The sequence below is a fragment of the Macaca nemestrina genome, chromosome 15 (assembly GCF_043159975.1).
Source record: "Macaca nemestrina isolate mMacNem1 chromosome 15, mMacNem.hap1, whole genome shotgun sequence".
In the NCBI taxonomy this organism is placed as follows: Eukaryota; Metazoa; Chordata; class Mammalia; order Primates; family Cercopithecidae; genus Macaca; species Macaca nemestrina.
The window spans coordinates 68854783-68870987 of record NC_092139.1 but is presented as its reverse complement, the minus strand read 5'-3'; the positions used below and the strand labels follow the sequence as shown (position 1 = coordinate 68870987).

At 38.7% G+C, this 16205-nt stretch overlaps 1 long non-coding RNA gene across 5 annotated transcripts in view; it reads right to left on the bottom strand.

The window, feature by feature from the left end:
* Positions 1-406: 406 nt before the first annotated feature.
* The window catches only part of LOC139358627 (uncharacterized), a 54634-nt gene continuing 38835 nt past the window's right edge, over positions 407-16205 (bottom strand). For 4 of the 5 annotated variants that reach the window (XR_011613813.1, XR_011613811.1, XR_011613812.1 and 1 more), the window contains exons 2-4: positions 15250-15353; positions 12969-13078; positions 407-2898 (exon numbers count right to left, since the gene is read on the bottom strand). This is a non-coding gene — a long non-coding RNA (uncharacterized lncRNA). The remainder of the gene's footprint in view (positions 2899-12968; positions 13079-15249; positions 15354-16205) is intronic. The other variant, XR_011613810.1, reaches the window with a different exon arrangement.

Here is a 16205-nt window from a genome sequence, read left to right as displayed (position 1 = left end):
TGGTGGGAAGGTCGTGGCCCACTAGGGAAGGCTGGGCCCGGAGGTCAGGTGGAGGGCAGGCTGAGCTGCCAGCTGTTTCAGCTCAGCCTGGAGCAAGGCCACCACTCCCAGCGCCTGGCCTCCTCATTTCCCAAAGCTCAGCTCAGCCTACATGTGCCGACCCCTCTGTGCCCCAGGCCCAGGTTGGGCACTGGTCAGGACAGTGCTCCTCAGCATAGAAGATGAGGCTGGAGGGAGGGGCCTGGGCTGTAACATGGCCAGGATAGCAGTGGGGAGCCATTGGAGATGTTTGAGCAGAGGAGTGACAGGGCCAGATTCGAGTTTTGGAAAGATAACATCTTGAGTCATTAAACAGATTTCTAGAATTTCAGATTTATTTATTTATTTATTTAGAGACTCACTTCACTCTGTCACCCCGGCTGTAGTGCAGTGGTGCAATCTCTGCTCACTGCAGTCACTCAAGACCAAGAGATTCTCATGCCTCAGCCTCCTGAGTAGCTAGGACTACGGGTGTACACCACCACACCTGGCTAATTTTTGTATTTTTAGTAGAGGCAGGGTTTCGCCATGTTGGCCAGGCTGGTCTCGAACTCCTGGCCTCATGTGATCCACCCGCCTTGGCCTCCCAAAGTACTGGGATTACAGGCGTGAGCCACTACGCCTTGCCGGATTTTGGATTCTTGATACGTAACATCAACCACTCTCCAGAGTTTGGCCAGCTTCATGCTCCATCAGTGGTCTCACCATAGACCTTCTAATCTTGATTGTGTTGAAGGGTGTCTATTTTCTAATGGTGTTTGGTTTTTGAACCTGAATTTCTTTGAAAAAGGGAGAGTATGTGCATTTTCCCAGATGCCTAGTAGCCAACTGCACTTCTCCATGTGTGCATTGTCCCCTGAGCTGGCAAGAAGATCCTACTAGGTGGTCTGCATGCCATGCCATCTCGGCCTTGCACCCTGGGGGCCCGAGTAACTAGCTCTCACCAACAGAAAGAGGTGTGATGGACATCACCTGAGGCCAGACTCTAAGACCTCTGTGTGCCCCCTCCGTGTCTCCTGTCTGCAGCTGTTGTCCACACCAAGGGTGGCCTACAGAGCGAAGTGAGGACCTTGGGACTTCCTCCAGGACAGCCCTCGCTGTCCAAATCTCCCCCTGCTGCAGAGCTGCCGCCAGTCAAGCCCTTGTTTCTGGCTTTCCGTGCCCTAAATAAACTTCCGCCAGGTTTGAGCCATCAGCATTCTGTGGTGGGTGTCGCTGCTGCGAGGTTGCCCTCATGCACGCAAACTCCTCACAGGTAAAGGTGATCTGCCCGTGGACATACTTGTTACAGAAGTTTCCCACCTGCTGTGTGCATCTTGCCTGCATGCAGTCACCATTCTTTGTGCAGTTGGTGCCTCCATCTGCTCCTGTGTGGTTTCTTCTTTTGGTTCCTTTATTATCTCTTTTGGTGCTGTTTCCCAGGGACTTAACTGCCAGAAGTTCGGTAAATCTTCAGCTCTCCAGTTCACCCTTTTCTATAGATTTAAACAGACATTGAACACTTCACCTAGCATTGGGGTGGAAGGAAGGTGCAGGCTCGGCCCCTGGCCCTGATCTGCAGTAACTTCGTGACTTTGGGCTAGGCCCTTCCAGATTTTATAGCCTCAGCTGCACAGAAAGGCACCTCCCTCATAGCAGGACCATGCCTAGTCCTTGAGGAATCAGGGGAAGGGTGTAATTTGTCTTCCTCCAGGACAGCCCACTCAGGCCGGGTGTTCCCTGCTGAATCTCCACATCTCACTGGGCCTGGCAGCGCTTCCTGACAAGCAGTCTCACATTCAGGGCGCCCTTCTCGGCCAAACTGATCTCACACCCTTGAGAAACTCCAGAATGAGTCTGAGAAGCCTCACCGGGGCTGATACATCCCTCCAAGGTGGGGGTCAGGAGACTCCCTGGCCAGGAGTGGCTTCCCCTGAGCCAGCTCCAGGCTTTGCCAGGCCCCCTTGGAGCCTGCACCAACCGTGCCCACCAGGCATAGGCCAGCACCCATGGAGGCTGGTGGGTCTGTGAGCCCAGGATTAGGGGCCCACAGAGGCAGACCCAGGGGTCCCAGAGGTCACAGACAGGGCTGTCAGCTTCTCTCAGCCCATGCAACCTGGCCCTGGCCCACCAGGCCAATCCTGTGAGGGTGCGTACACCACCCCCATCCCCAGGGCCACACCCCACCTGGCTCCTGCCCCACGGGTGCCCCAGGGAGGTCTTTCTTTCTTCTCTGCCCACAATTCACCCTCTCCCTGAGCCCTCTTCCCTCACCTGGGATCTGATCTTTCCTCCTGGACACTCATCATGCCCACAGCTTGGTCACCTTCTCTGTGCTAGAGATCCTGCCAATCCCTAAGCCCCTTCCCCAGCCTTGGTCTCCCCATCCCGGGAGCAGGGCGGTGATGCCACCTTGTACATGCCTCTGTCTCCAGCCCTGGCTCTTCTCCAAAGTGTGATGCGGGTCTCCAGTGGCCTGAGACCTCCATCTCTCAGAGGCACCCCTCCCCTGGCAGTTCAGGCTTGGGAGCCACCTCTTTCACTCCCTGCCTGATCAGTTCAACCTCCTAAACCTCTATCTACTCTGAGCACTGCCGGGCCCTACTCCAGTGCTGACCCCTCCTCACCTGTCCTATTCCCAGCTCCCCAACTCACCTCGTCTCCATCCTGGCTGCCAAGACAGCATCTCATACACACATCTGACATTCCCCTCCTGTGCTCTAAAGCACGCCATAGCTCCCTAGTACCTGCAAGATCCAACCTGCAGGAATGTGGGCACTGGAACCTGGCAAGCACAGCCACAGCAACAGTGGGCACCTCCCGCCAGGCCTCTCCACATGGGGCTGAATGGCACCCTCTCGCCCAGTCTTCTGACATGGCCTAGAAAGAGATTTCAGGTTGCTTGGTTTTATTTTTTGTTTTCAATACATTAAAAAATCAAATTTATATCAAGTATCTTCTGGGACCAAAGGGTCATAAAGTAAAAAATCAAATCAAAGGTGAGCTCTTGAAATGCACTAGTATGCAAAAACTAAACCACTTGCTCTTGAACAACTTTTGTTTTTGTTTTGTTTTGTTTGTTTGTTTTTGGTCCCCATAAAAGATAGGTGGATTTCAAGGTTAATTCTTGAATATTTTATAATTTTTGTTCTTTCGGAAAATAAGCTCTTCCGTGTTATTATTTATTTATTTGTTTGTTTATTTTTACTGGCTTTAAAGAACGCTATTGACTTCTTTATATTGGGCCCCCTTGTTGACCTCTGATTAGTGCTAACAGTTAACTGTTGGTTATTTGGGAAATTCAACATTAAACAACCATGTTATCATGAAAGACATAGTAATATGACTTTGCTTCCCTTGGTATTGCTCCTCGAAGCCTGATTTCTTTTTCCTGTCTTGTTGCATTGGCCAGGACTTCCAGGGTGATATGGAAGAGTAACTAAGAGCAGCCACCCAGTGCCTCCTAACCTTAGAGGGAGGTCAGGGGCAGTCTCCTTGTGATGCCGGCCACGGGTGTGAGAAAGATAGTCATAGGAAAATGCCCTCTCGTTCTTATTCTCTGCTTTTAAAAATCTTTAAATCTTTAAATCATGGGTATAGTAAATGTTATCAAATGCCATATTCTACATCAATATAATGATTACAATTTTTTTTTTTTTTTTGAGACAAGGTCTCACTGTGTCGCCCAGGCTCGAGGGCAGTGGTGTCATCTCGGCTCACTGCAGCCTCAACCTGTTGGGCTCAAGTGATCCTCCCACATCAGTCTCCAAGTAGCCAAGACCACAGGCATTTGAAAGTGGACCCCTATCTCTCACCATAGATAAAAATTCACTCAAGACATATTAAAGACTTACATGTAAGACCTAAAACTATAATAGAAGAACATCTAAGAATAACTGTTCTGGATATTGGCCAAGGCACATAATTTATGACTAGGACTTCAAAAGCAAATGTAACAAAAACAAAAATGGACAAATTGGACTTAAACTAAAGAGTTTCTGCAAAGCAAAATAAATAAATAAATAAAGTAAATAAGCAATTTACAGAATGGGAGAATTTGCAGATTATGAATCCAACCAAGATCGAATAGCCAGACTCTATAAGGAACTCAAACAATTCAACAAGAAAAAAACAAATAACCTCATTAAAAATTGAGCAAAGGACATGAACAGAGATTTCTCAAAGGAAGACAAACAAGCAGCCAAGAAACACACAAAAAAAGCTCAACATAACTAATCATCAGAGAAATGCAGATTGAAGCCACAGTGATATACCATCTTACGCCAGTCATAATAGCTATTATTTGTCAAAAAATTACAAGTGTTGGTGAGGATACAGAGAAAAGGGAACAGTCATATACTATTGGTCATAACATAAATTTGTACAATCTCTTTGGAGAACTGTATGGACATTTCTCAGAGAACTAAAAATAGAATTATCATTCAACATAGCAATTTGAATCCTGTGTATCTATGAAAGGAAAAAAAATCATTTTATCAAAAAGAAACCTGTACTTGTACTTTATGGCAGCACTATTTATAACAGTAAAGTCATAGAATCAACTTAAGTGACCTTCAACAGAGGACTGAATAAAGAAAGTAGACAAGCAGAACCAAGTTATGACTATGTAATGAAATATATTACTGTTTTAAAATATCCATCTGTCTGTAAATGTATATGAATACATGTGTGTCTGTGTGTGGAGGTTTGTTGCACAAGATATAATTTATAAGGAGTCAAATAATATAGTGCAGAATTTATGAACTTTAAAAAGTCATCTTAAAGGACTTATAAGAAAAACCAAGAACATAATTCAAATGAAAAATACTAAAAGTATTTTTAAGGAAATAATGGAAAACATGGCAAAATTAGGAAAGTAGCCTTTCCATAAATGGGTAGGAATGTTCACAGAAGAAACTGCAAGAAGCTAGAAATAAAATATTTCGCATGAACTTAGGTAAAACTATCAATTGTAGTACATTCTCTAATGCCTTAAAGAATCACAATATCACTGGACAGATCATAAGTACTTGGAGATCTCTAAAAAGTGTATAATAGTGGAAAATGTTATCATATTTATGTTGCCTTAAGTGAATAACCAGTTGTTACTATATGTTGCATATTTGCTTTTCTAAATACACACACACTAATACACACTAACACATTATGTGAGCTCTTGTGCCTTGTAAAATAGATTTTGTTGTTATTCCTTATAAACGACATACAGAGGCACTGAAGGATGGGAAGTCTCAGATTATAACACAGGAAAGAGGTCCATAATTTGGGAAGCCCTTTTGGTAATGTGTGCAACCTAAAAAAAGAATTTAAAAGAGAGAAACTATAGTACTTGCTTAAAGAGAAAGAAAAATGATCAAATGAAAGATGCAATTGCTTTACCAAAAAAGTCAACAAACATCAGAAAAGGGTTTCAAACAGAAGAAGCCTCATTTAAAAGTATATTTTGTCTTATTTATTTTTGAAAGTCTTTGAATATTATTATTTCTTCTTTTTTTTTTTTTATAACTTTGTATAGATGTGTTTGTTTTCAGTTGTGGTATCAGGGTATATGCATCCTATGAAAAATAAAATTATTGTTCTCAGTTTTCCACTCCTCAACTCTGAGGAACAGTAATACACATATACACTGATTCTGGGAAACAGTGACACACATATGTGTGGGTGTATATGTGGGCTCTATATATCATACATATAATCTTCACCATGTAACATAACACTGCCCCAGTAGATGTAAAATATATGTTACTGACAGACTCAGGCTGACACATTGAGCTAGGCCATGTGACATGATTTGACAAATCAAATAGTAGTGAATAAATGGGAACAAAGCCTTTAAATGTGCTTGGAGATCTTGTCTGCACACTTGTGCTTCTATTATTTGCTATAAAAAAACCACACCTTGGGTCATTTTTGGACCATGAGAATGGGAAGACAGATGAAGTTTAACAATACCTTGAATTTAAGCTGCTCTATCTCACTTGCAAAACCACAGGCCAAATGATTGGTTACTTCTGTAAGCCATTGAGATTTTATAAATTGCTAGTTACATATTATTATTGCACTGATATTTGACTAAGGGTCATGGATGGTCTTTAAGGGGACAAATTGTGTTTAATCTGCACTGGTCTATGCAAGACACTTCTGTTATTTTAGTGATTTATTTATATTCATTTATTTATTATCTATTTTCTTTTTATTTTAGTTTGTTTATTGTTATTCCCAATTCCCTACAACCTAAAGACCACTATTCCTAGATGTTTTATATATGTTCATTTATTTTATATATTTTAACAATAAATTTAATACTCTTGTATGTCTACAAAATTAATTTTCATGTTTACTATTTTGTATATCTTATTATATTATTTGCTTTTTCCTCAGTACCATATATGAGTATACACATACACACACACACACGCACACACATATATATATATATTTCATTCATATTGTTCTGTGTATATCTGATATATTGCTTCAAACTGCTTTATAGTATCCTATATTGTGCCCCCAGGATATTTTACATATTCTCCATCATCCCTATGATAAATAGGACATTTACATGCAAATCATCACCTAAATTTTACCAGATCAAATGTTTAATATGTAAAAGATTTTTCTTACTACAGGTAAGAGTATGATTTTCTTGGTAGTATATTTTAATATTCTTTGTATGCTAAAATTTCCACATACATAACTTGTTTTTGAGGAAAAGTGATATCTAAAGAAATATAGACAATGAACAATGTCCTGTGTGTTATATAATAGGCCCTATAAGAGTAGGGTAGAGTTATTTGCCTTCATTCAAGAGAAAGAACGATAAGAAATAATCTGAAATAATTCATTGGTTAAAATTTTTAGTCTATTATTTTAAGTAGTCCTTGATACACATAAATAAAATGACATTCATAAAACAATCCTTATATTTATAAAGCATACTGTACAAGTCTGTTCTCACATTGCTATAAAGAACTACCTGAGACTGGCTAATTTATAAAAAAGAGGGGGGCAGTTAATTGGCACCCAGTTCCACAGGGAGTACAGAAAGCATGGCTGGGGAGGATTCAGAAAACTTAAAATCATGGTAGGAGATGAAGGGGAAGCAGGTTCATCCTACATGACTGGGGCAGGAGGAAGAAGCACACATTTACACAACAGTATCTCATGAGAACTCACTCACTGCCAGAAGAAAGTGACAGGGGACTCACTCCCATGATCTAATGTTAAACATTGGGGTTTACAATTTGACATGAGATTTGCATGGGGACACAAATTCAAACCATATTATTCTGCCCCTGGCCCCTCCCAGATCTCATGTCTTTCTCACATTGCGAAATACAAACTTCCCTTCTAAACAGTCTCCCAAATTTTAACTCATTTCAACAGTAACTCAAAATTCCACTGTCCAAATTCTCATCTGAGACATGGCAAGTCCTTTCTGCCTAGGAGCCTATAACATCAAAAACAAGTTAGTTACTTCCAAGAGCACAATGGGGGTACAGGCATTGGGTAAATATACCCATTTCCAAAGTGAGAAATCTGCCAAAACCAAGGGACTACAGGCCCCATGCAAGTCTAAAACCCAGCAAGGCAGTCATTAAACCTTGAAGATCCAAAGTAATATCTTTTGAATCCATGTCTTACATTCAGGCCTCAATGATGTAAGCAATGGGCTCTCAATATCTGGGGTATCTCTATCCCTGTGGCTCTGCAGGGTACAGCCCCTTCAGCTATTTTTATGGGCTTGCATTCAGTGTATGTGGTTTTTCCAGGTGCACAATGAAAGCTTTCAATGGATCTACCATTCTGGGATCTGGAAGATGGTGGCTCTATTCTTATGGCTCCAACAGATGATGCCCCAGTGGGGACTCTGTGTGGGGACTCACACCCCACATATCCCCTCTGCACTGTCCCAGTTGAGGTTCTCCATGAAGGTTCTACTCCTTCAGCAGACTTCTGCCTGGACATCTAGGCATTCCCATACATCCTTTGAAATCTAGGTGGAGGCTTTCAAGGCTCAACTCTTGCCCTCAGTGCATACACAAGCTTAATATCAAATGGAAGTTGCCAAAGTGTAGGGCTTTCACACTCTGCAGCAGCAGTCCGAAATGTATCTGGGGCCTTAGTCAAGGATGAAGCTGGAGTGGCTGGCATGCAGGGAGAAGTGTCCCTATGCTGTGCAGTGCAGCAGGGCCTTGGGCCCGGCCCTTGAAACCATTCTTCCCTCCTAAGCCTCCAGGCCTGTGATGGGAGGGGCTATGCTGAAGGTCTCTGAAATGCCTTCAAGGCATTTTCCCCATTGTCTTGGCTATTAACATGTGGGGCTCCTCTTTACTTTTGCAAATTTTGGCAGTCAGCTAGAATTCCTCTCCAGAAAGTGGGTTTTTGTTTGCTAACTCATGGTCAGGCTGCAAATTTTCCAAACTTTTATCCTCTGTTTCCCTTTTAAATATATATTCCAGTTTCAGATCATCTCTTTGTTCAGGCATATGAGCATACACGGTAAGAACATATCTTACACTGTAAGAACATATCAGGACATATCTTGAACTCTTTGCTGCTTAAAAATTTCTTCTGCCAGATACCCTAAATCATCTCTTTCAAAATCAAAGTTCCACAGATCCCTAGGGCAGGGCCACAATGCCTTCAACTTCTTTACTAAAGCATAACAAAAGTTACCTTTTCTCTCATTCACTTCAAATTCCTCATTTCCAACTGAGACCACCTCAAGCCTGGATTTCATTATCCATATTACTATCAACAACTTGGTTACTACAGCTTAAAAAGTCTCTAGGACATTCCAAACTTTCCCTTTTCTTTCTGCCTTCTTCTGATCCCTCCAAACTGTTCCAACCTCTGCCCATTATCTAGTACCAAAGTCGCTTCCATGTTTTCAGGTATCTTTATATAGCAGTGCTCCACTTCTCAGTACCAATTTTCTATATTAATCCATTCCCAAATGGCTATAAAGAACTACCTGAGACTGGTTAATTTATAAAGAAAATAGGTTTATTTGGATTATGGTTATGTGGGCTTTACTGCAAGCATGGCTGGGGAGGACTCAAGATACAGTCATGGTAGAAGGGGGAAGCAGGCACATCCTACATGGCTGGAGAAGGAGGAAGAGGTGAAAGGGGAGGTGCTACACAGTTTTAAACAAACAGATCTCCTGAGAACTCACTCACTATCATGAGAACAGCAAGGGGGAAATCTGTCCCCATGATACAATCACCTCCCACCAGACCCCTCCTCAAACATTGGGGGTAACAATTCTATATGAGATTTGGGCAGGGATACAAATCCAAACCATATCACGTAACAACTTTATTTGCCTTTGTGCTTTCATATGTTGCTTTATGTAAAACACAGTTTTGAGTTGTAATACCAAAGAAGGAAAAGCTTTGACTTTCTTTCCTACCACCAAATAGATAAACCTTTTTTAGCTTGCTCAGTTCAAGTTTTGGCATAACTCTTACTAACACATCACAAACAATTTAGTTCAGTTTTGTCTTGGATTAATTACACTGTAATACTGATAACTATTAGTCAGACAAGAACGAGAGAAACAAAAGCTACCAAAATCCAATAGTATTGTCTAATCAGGTAGTGCGAAGCATATAATGCTTATGTGAAAGGGACTTATTGAAATTTCATGTTTTATTCCTAAATGCCTCAGAGGTTTTACATGAAGGAAAAGTTATCAAAAGTTACGAAAAAATAAATCTTCTTAACTCCAGAAATTATTGATTGCACAACCTTATGTTTTATAATCAAGACTGGAAGAGCAAAGGCAAATTTAAAGGGTTCATTTCTAGGAGTTTTATTTAAATGACAATAGCAGTTTTGAAGGATACTGCAACTTAGCAACATTTTTTTTTTTTCTGTGAATGGGGTTTTCTTTTAAGTTGGAGTTAAGAAAATGTCACATTCAATATTTAAAATTTCTTATTTTGATCTTTATATTACATTGTTAGAATTTTTACCATCTATCATTTTTATTTTAAATATTAACATGGTTAAAATTGTCATTCTCAGAAAAATAACTGAGAATGTTTAAGGTGAAAGCCAGTGATGAATGTTACCATTAAAAATAAATTCCTATATGGGGCTTCTTTCAATTACTATGTGTATAGAAAGATACCATAACGCAAAACAGCAGCAGTATTATGTACCATAAACATAAGATGCTCTGATACTTAGGAAACATCTATACCACAAGTTGCTCTTCTAAAAGCTCAGTTCTAATGAGATATTTTTAGTAGGCATAATTCTATCCCTCTCATGCCTCCTGCACTTCTGGTCACATATGAATCTCTGAAACTTGGGAACATGTTCCCTTACAGGGCTAAAGAGACATTGTGAATGTGATTAAATTAAGACTTTGAGATGTGAAGTTTATCCTGGATTATCTGGGTGCCCCAGTGTAATCACAAAGTTCTTAAAAGAAGTGGCCAGGTGGTTTAGAGTCAGAGAAAGAGATGTGATGTAAGAAATAGAGGTCACAGAGGAAAGGTCATAAGACAAGGAATGTAGGTGGCCCCTTCTGGAAAAGCCAAAGCAGAATGTTCCCTAAAGCATCCAGAAGGAACACACCAATGCCAATACCTAGATTTTAGGAGTTAGGACCTACAGAAGTGTAAGATGAATAAATTTTTGTTGTTTTTAAGTCTTTACTTTGGTGTTAATTTGTTAAAGTATATTTAGTATTTAAAAATGCCATCAAATGCCACTTTGGTGATATTGTTAAATACAAAAATGACTCTGTATTTAAGAACAAGAAGTTTGTATAAATATTAGGGCTAGATGTATAAAAAGACTTTAAACAAATATGATTTTTTAATTCTAAAAGGTCTTAGTTCAGGAAATTCTATTAGCTAGGTTGGAAGTTCTAATTTCTCCTGATTTATTTTTGTCTCAAGAGAGGTCTATATTTGTTCCTAGTTAAATTCTGTGATAAGTTCTTACAATGCAGCTTTCTAGTTTTTTCCTATCAAGTGGTGATGTCTACTTCCCTATACGGTGAGTATTGTTTGACTAACAGAAATGTGGTGGAACTCTGTCTTTGGCATAAAAAGAAACTTAGGTAAACATCGTAGAGCTTTATGGAGCAGAGATGAGGAATTGCAGCTAATACCAGCCTACATCAGTTGGTCTCAAGTCAACACTTCTAACAGACTGTTAATGCAAGAGGACACTTACCTGAAATCACTCAACACCAGAACAATGATCTCCAACTAATCCTCGATTAAACTACCAACCTACAGAATCCTGAGTAAGCTCATTGTTATTTTAACTCATAGAAACCAGTGGGTTTCATACAGAGCAGTAACTAAATAATACACATGTATTGCCATAAAAACCACAGGCCTTTTTAGTGTTAGGGATTTAGACACCCAAGATTCCAAGTTGACTGAGAAAAGAGTGTATTTCCCAAGGATAGCATTGTCCCAATACGTACCACAGATGTGACCTTACAGTGCTGGTTGCCAGGAAGCAGACATTATTTTGTGAAAAAGCAGCGTTAGTATGATAAGCCTCTTACATGTCAAGTATGTTTGTTGCACAACTTATCCCATCTTTAATTTTAAATGTGTAGACATAGATATAGGTACAACTTATAAATATGCTATGGCAAGAATGTCCAACTTTGATCAAAATCTTACTATTTGTTAGGCATTATCCTAAGGCGTCCTTAACAGGTTTTAAGTTTTTTGTTGTTGTTTATTTATTTATTTGAGATGGAGTCTCGTTCTGTCGCCCAGGCCGGAGTGCAGTGGTGCGATCTTGGCTCACTGCAATGTCCGCCTTCCAGGTTCAATGATTCTCCTGCCTCAGCCTCCTGAGTAGGTGAGATTACAGGCATCTGCCACTATGCCTAGCTATTTTTTTTGGATTTTTAGTAGAGATGGGATTTCGCCATTTTGGTCAGGCTTGTCTCAAACTCCTGACCTCAGGTTATCCGTCCGCCTTGGTCTCCCAAAGTGCCGATATTACAGATGTGAGCCACCTCACCTGGTCAAGCAATTTTAATGCTTCCATCCCTTGGACTAATTCTTGCATTTGAGCACTATATTAGACTGAAATATTTTTTATTCAAAGGTTATTTAAGTTCTTATACTCCATTTTTTTTACCTTCTGGGGATTAAAAGCAGTCAGGTACTCTAATGCAACAAGTCTCTACGTGTTTAGCCTATCTTTACTCTCTCATTCCTGTGTGAAATCTGGCCTTCCTCCTCACCCCCCAGCTTATCTCTTGCTGATGATATTTTGTCAAATGCAGCCAGTAGTAACCAACACAGTCCATAAAATTTGATTTCCAACATTTATCCCAAAAGTTTTAGATTCAGTGGACATATACGATACTTGCAAATTTATCTGAAAACAAAAATACTATATATTTTTGATACAGAGCTAAAAAGAAATTATTTAGGCAGTTAGTGAGGGTAAGAGAGTCTTCGACAAGGTATCCCTTTTAATAAAAAGCAGCTCCCAAATCATTTCTTTTCTAACAAAACCAGCCTAAAAAATCAAGCTGCAGACATAAATAAGCAAACTGGAAACTTGCACAAGTGAATGCCAGGAGCTGTGCCAATAGAAAAGGGCTACCTAGCAGCCAGGCATATCCAATACTGAAGCTCCATCTTCCCTTTTCTTTGTCACCATGTGTGCAATAAGGAACAGACATGGCTCTGCCAGGTAGAAAACACATCTACATAGTAAAAGATTATGGTAGGATGGCCAGCTTCTTTGAGCACTATGTAAATGACACACCTGGTCCAACCAATCTTTTGTCTTATGTAAATCAGACACCAACTCCTCAAGCTCATCTATAAAACCATTGGCATCTCGCCATAAACCAAAGAACCAGTTCTCTTCTTCTGCACAAGAGAGCGTTCCTCTTTCTTTCGCCTATTAAACTTCTGGTCACTCACCTATTATACTTTAGCTCATTCCTTGCATGTCTGTGTTCACGATTTCCTTGGACAAACTTCAGATATTCACCTCAGACAACACGGCCACTTCATTGTGTCACGGTATTGCACTAAAACAAACATTTTTACAGCCTCAATGCTCATTTTCCTTGCTGCTTATCTCCTACTAAGTAAGCCAATATTTAAGGCTAGACATGATACAAAACTTTTGTCGATAGAATATCAGTATTGCTAGTTATGGTCCTGCTAACTAAAAGAGTGCTGAAAAGTATAGACATTTATATCCCCGGGTTGAAAAAAGAAACATCAGTGCTCACAAGTAATGTCTACCAAAATATCTCTATGTTAAGACATATTTGGTTAATGTTTCTGATTGACAGATAAAGCTTTGCAAAACTCAAATAAAAATAATTTTAAAAAATCAGACCTGTAAAAATTCTGGTTATTTAGTGAATGAATTATGAGGTTTATTGATTTTTCAACATAGTCCAAACATTTGCTAGTATATATCATATACTAGATTTCTGCAATAAGTATTTTTATGAATACATTTCCAGCAGGAAATAAAAACAGAGACTTAGTGTCATACTCAAATATACAAATATGTGCCATTATTTCATTTTATGTATATATATATATATTACTATACAAAATATGTCTTATTTTAGCTCTTTGTGTCTATTTGTGCTTCTCTGAATTTCTTGTAATAATGGGCAATTTTAAGCTGGTATTCAGGAGAAAGATTAGTCAAATACAATGGCATATAGTTCCAGATGTCTTGTCCCAGGGGGTGTTGGATCTGACTGCAGCACATAATGAGCACAGCTAGGAGCTCTATGCATCATTTATGCTGGGTTTTATTTACGAAGACCAGACTGAACTTCTGAGTGATCCTATTGAATAGAATTTCAAGAATTTTCTAACATCTGCTCAAGGAAATTTGCATAGGTACCAGATGTGATAACCAGCAGACAATGCTTCAGACTCTTTAGAATTTTTAAACTAGATTTTGTACAATGTTCCCTATCCAAACTACCAGTCCTGCTTCACCGCTCTTGTACTCAAAAGGTAAATTCTTTTTCTTCTATTATTTCCAAGAACAGTAGAATTAGCTAGGAAGAAAAAAGTACTATAAAGTTACTATAAAGTTACTTGAAGCTAAGAGAAAATTTTTAAAACAGAAACCAAAGGTATATATATTTTAAAGAGGTTAGATATTATAAGTTTTAGTAAGACTTAGCCAAAAAAATTTGGTGTGTTTTTATGACTAAGAAATATTTTATGACTTACTAAATTAAATGCACTCATTTAAATGGATTAGAACCATGTTGCTTAAAATATTAAAATAAAAATATGATTGGTGCAGACTGAATTTGATGCCACTGTTTGCATAACAATGACATGAAATGTCACATTTTGTGAAAACATGACCTGCAACATTTTCAGTTTAGTTCTAATTATCTTACTTTGGGATATTTGGCAAAAAATAAAAAATAAAAATACTTCAGATTAGAGGAATCAGTTTCTTATTTTACTGATTTTCTTACCACTTTGATATGGTTAGGTGTAAAGTAGAAATAAACTTCCAAAGCTTGAATTATATTTACGTAGATTTTCTAAAACAGTCACACACCACATGCATCAAATTACAAATGTGAATAATTCGCTTTACCAGGAGGACTCTTTATTTTTATGGTTCTTTCATAATCAGAATTATTTATTAAATTTATAAATATTCCAATACTTTATTTTCTGTTATTTTTATAAGCGTTCTGAGAGCATATATAGTTTCATAAAGTGAAAAATAATGGACCAGCAGCAATGGAAGCATTTCATGTTCCAACTCAAAAAATTGTCTGTACTAAAAATCCTTTTCAGTATCATTTTTTTTCTAACATCTAAGTAGATTATCTCAATGGTATATAATAGAGAATAACATAAATGTAGTTGGATTTCCTATCTGTTAGATTTTTAAAAGATAAAGGTATGGCAACCGCTAATGTTCGTATAAAACTCAGCACTTTAATGGAACATTTTCCCATATAAAGGACAAACCTATGCATTATATGAACATTTTCAAAATTTGAGACTTGGAATGTAAAATTACAATGTTACATGTTGTAATAATATTTTGTAAAAGTCATAAAAAGAACGCACACAATATTGTGTATATACAAAATTTCACATGAAAATTTGTGCTTATGAATGACTATAATTTACTTTAAAAAATATCAATCTTTCAGGAATACACTATGTATACAGGGAGCAGAGTATTACATACCCAAAATGTCCTGAGATATACTTCATATCCCATCCAGGATTTTAAATGCTAAGATCAACAGAATTGGTTTTATTCAATATGTTCAGCTTTCCAGGAACTTGTTTCTTTAAAAAAAAAAAAAAAAAAGTGGTAAATTACATTTAACATAAAATGTACCTTCTCAGTCATTTTCAAGTGTAGAGTTCAGTAGTGTTAAGTATATTCACATTGTTGTTGCAAGGAATCTCAAGAACTCTTTCATCTTATAAAACTGAAATTCTATATCCATTAGACAATTCCCCATTTGTCTCTCCCCTCAGCCTTTGTCAACTACTGTTCTGCTTTCTGTTCCTATAAATTTGACTACGCAGATGCCTCCTATATGTGGACTCACACACTATTTGTCTTTCTGCAACTGGTTTACCTCACTTAGAATAGTGTCCTCAAGGTTCATCTATGTTGTCAAATGTGTTAGAATGTCCTTTTAAGCCTGAGTAATATTCCATTGTATGTGTATATCACATTTTATTCATTAATACATCGATGGATCTTGGGTGGATTTTGTATTTCTGTTACCGTGAATATTGCTGCTCTGAACACTGATGTGTAAATATCACTTTGAGATCTTATTTTCAATTATGTTGCGTATGTAACCAGAAGTAGAATTGCTGCAACATTTTGTTCTTCATTTTTTAATGTTTTGAAGACCAGTTTTTATAGTAGCTGTACCAGTTTATATTTTGGGCAAAAGTGCACAAAGTTTCCAATTCCTTCACATCTTCATCAACACTTTTTTTTTTCTTTTTTTTTTGAGAAAGAATCTCCCTCTGTTGCCCAGACTGGAGTGCAGTGCTGAAATCTCAGCTCATTGCAACCTCCACCTCCCAAGTTTAAGCGATTTTCCTGCGTCAGCCTCCTGAGTACTTGGGACTACAGGTGTGCGACACCATGCCTGGCTAGATTTTTGTATTTTTAGT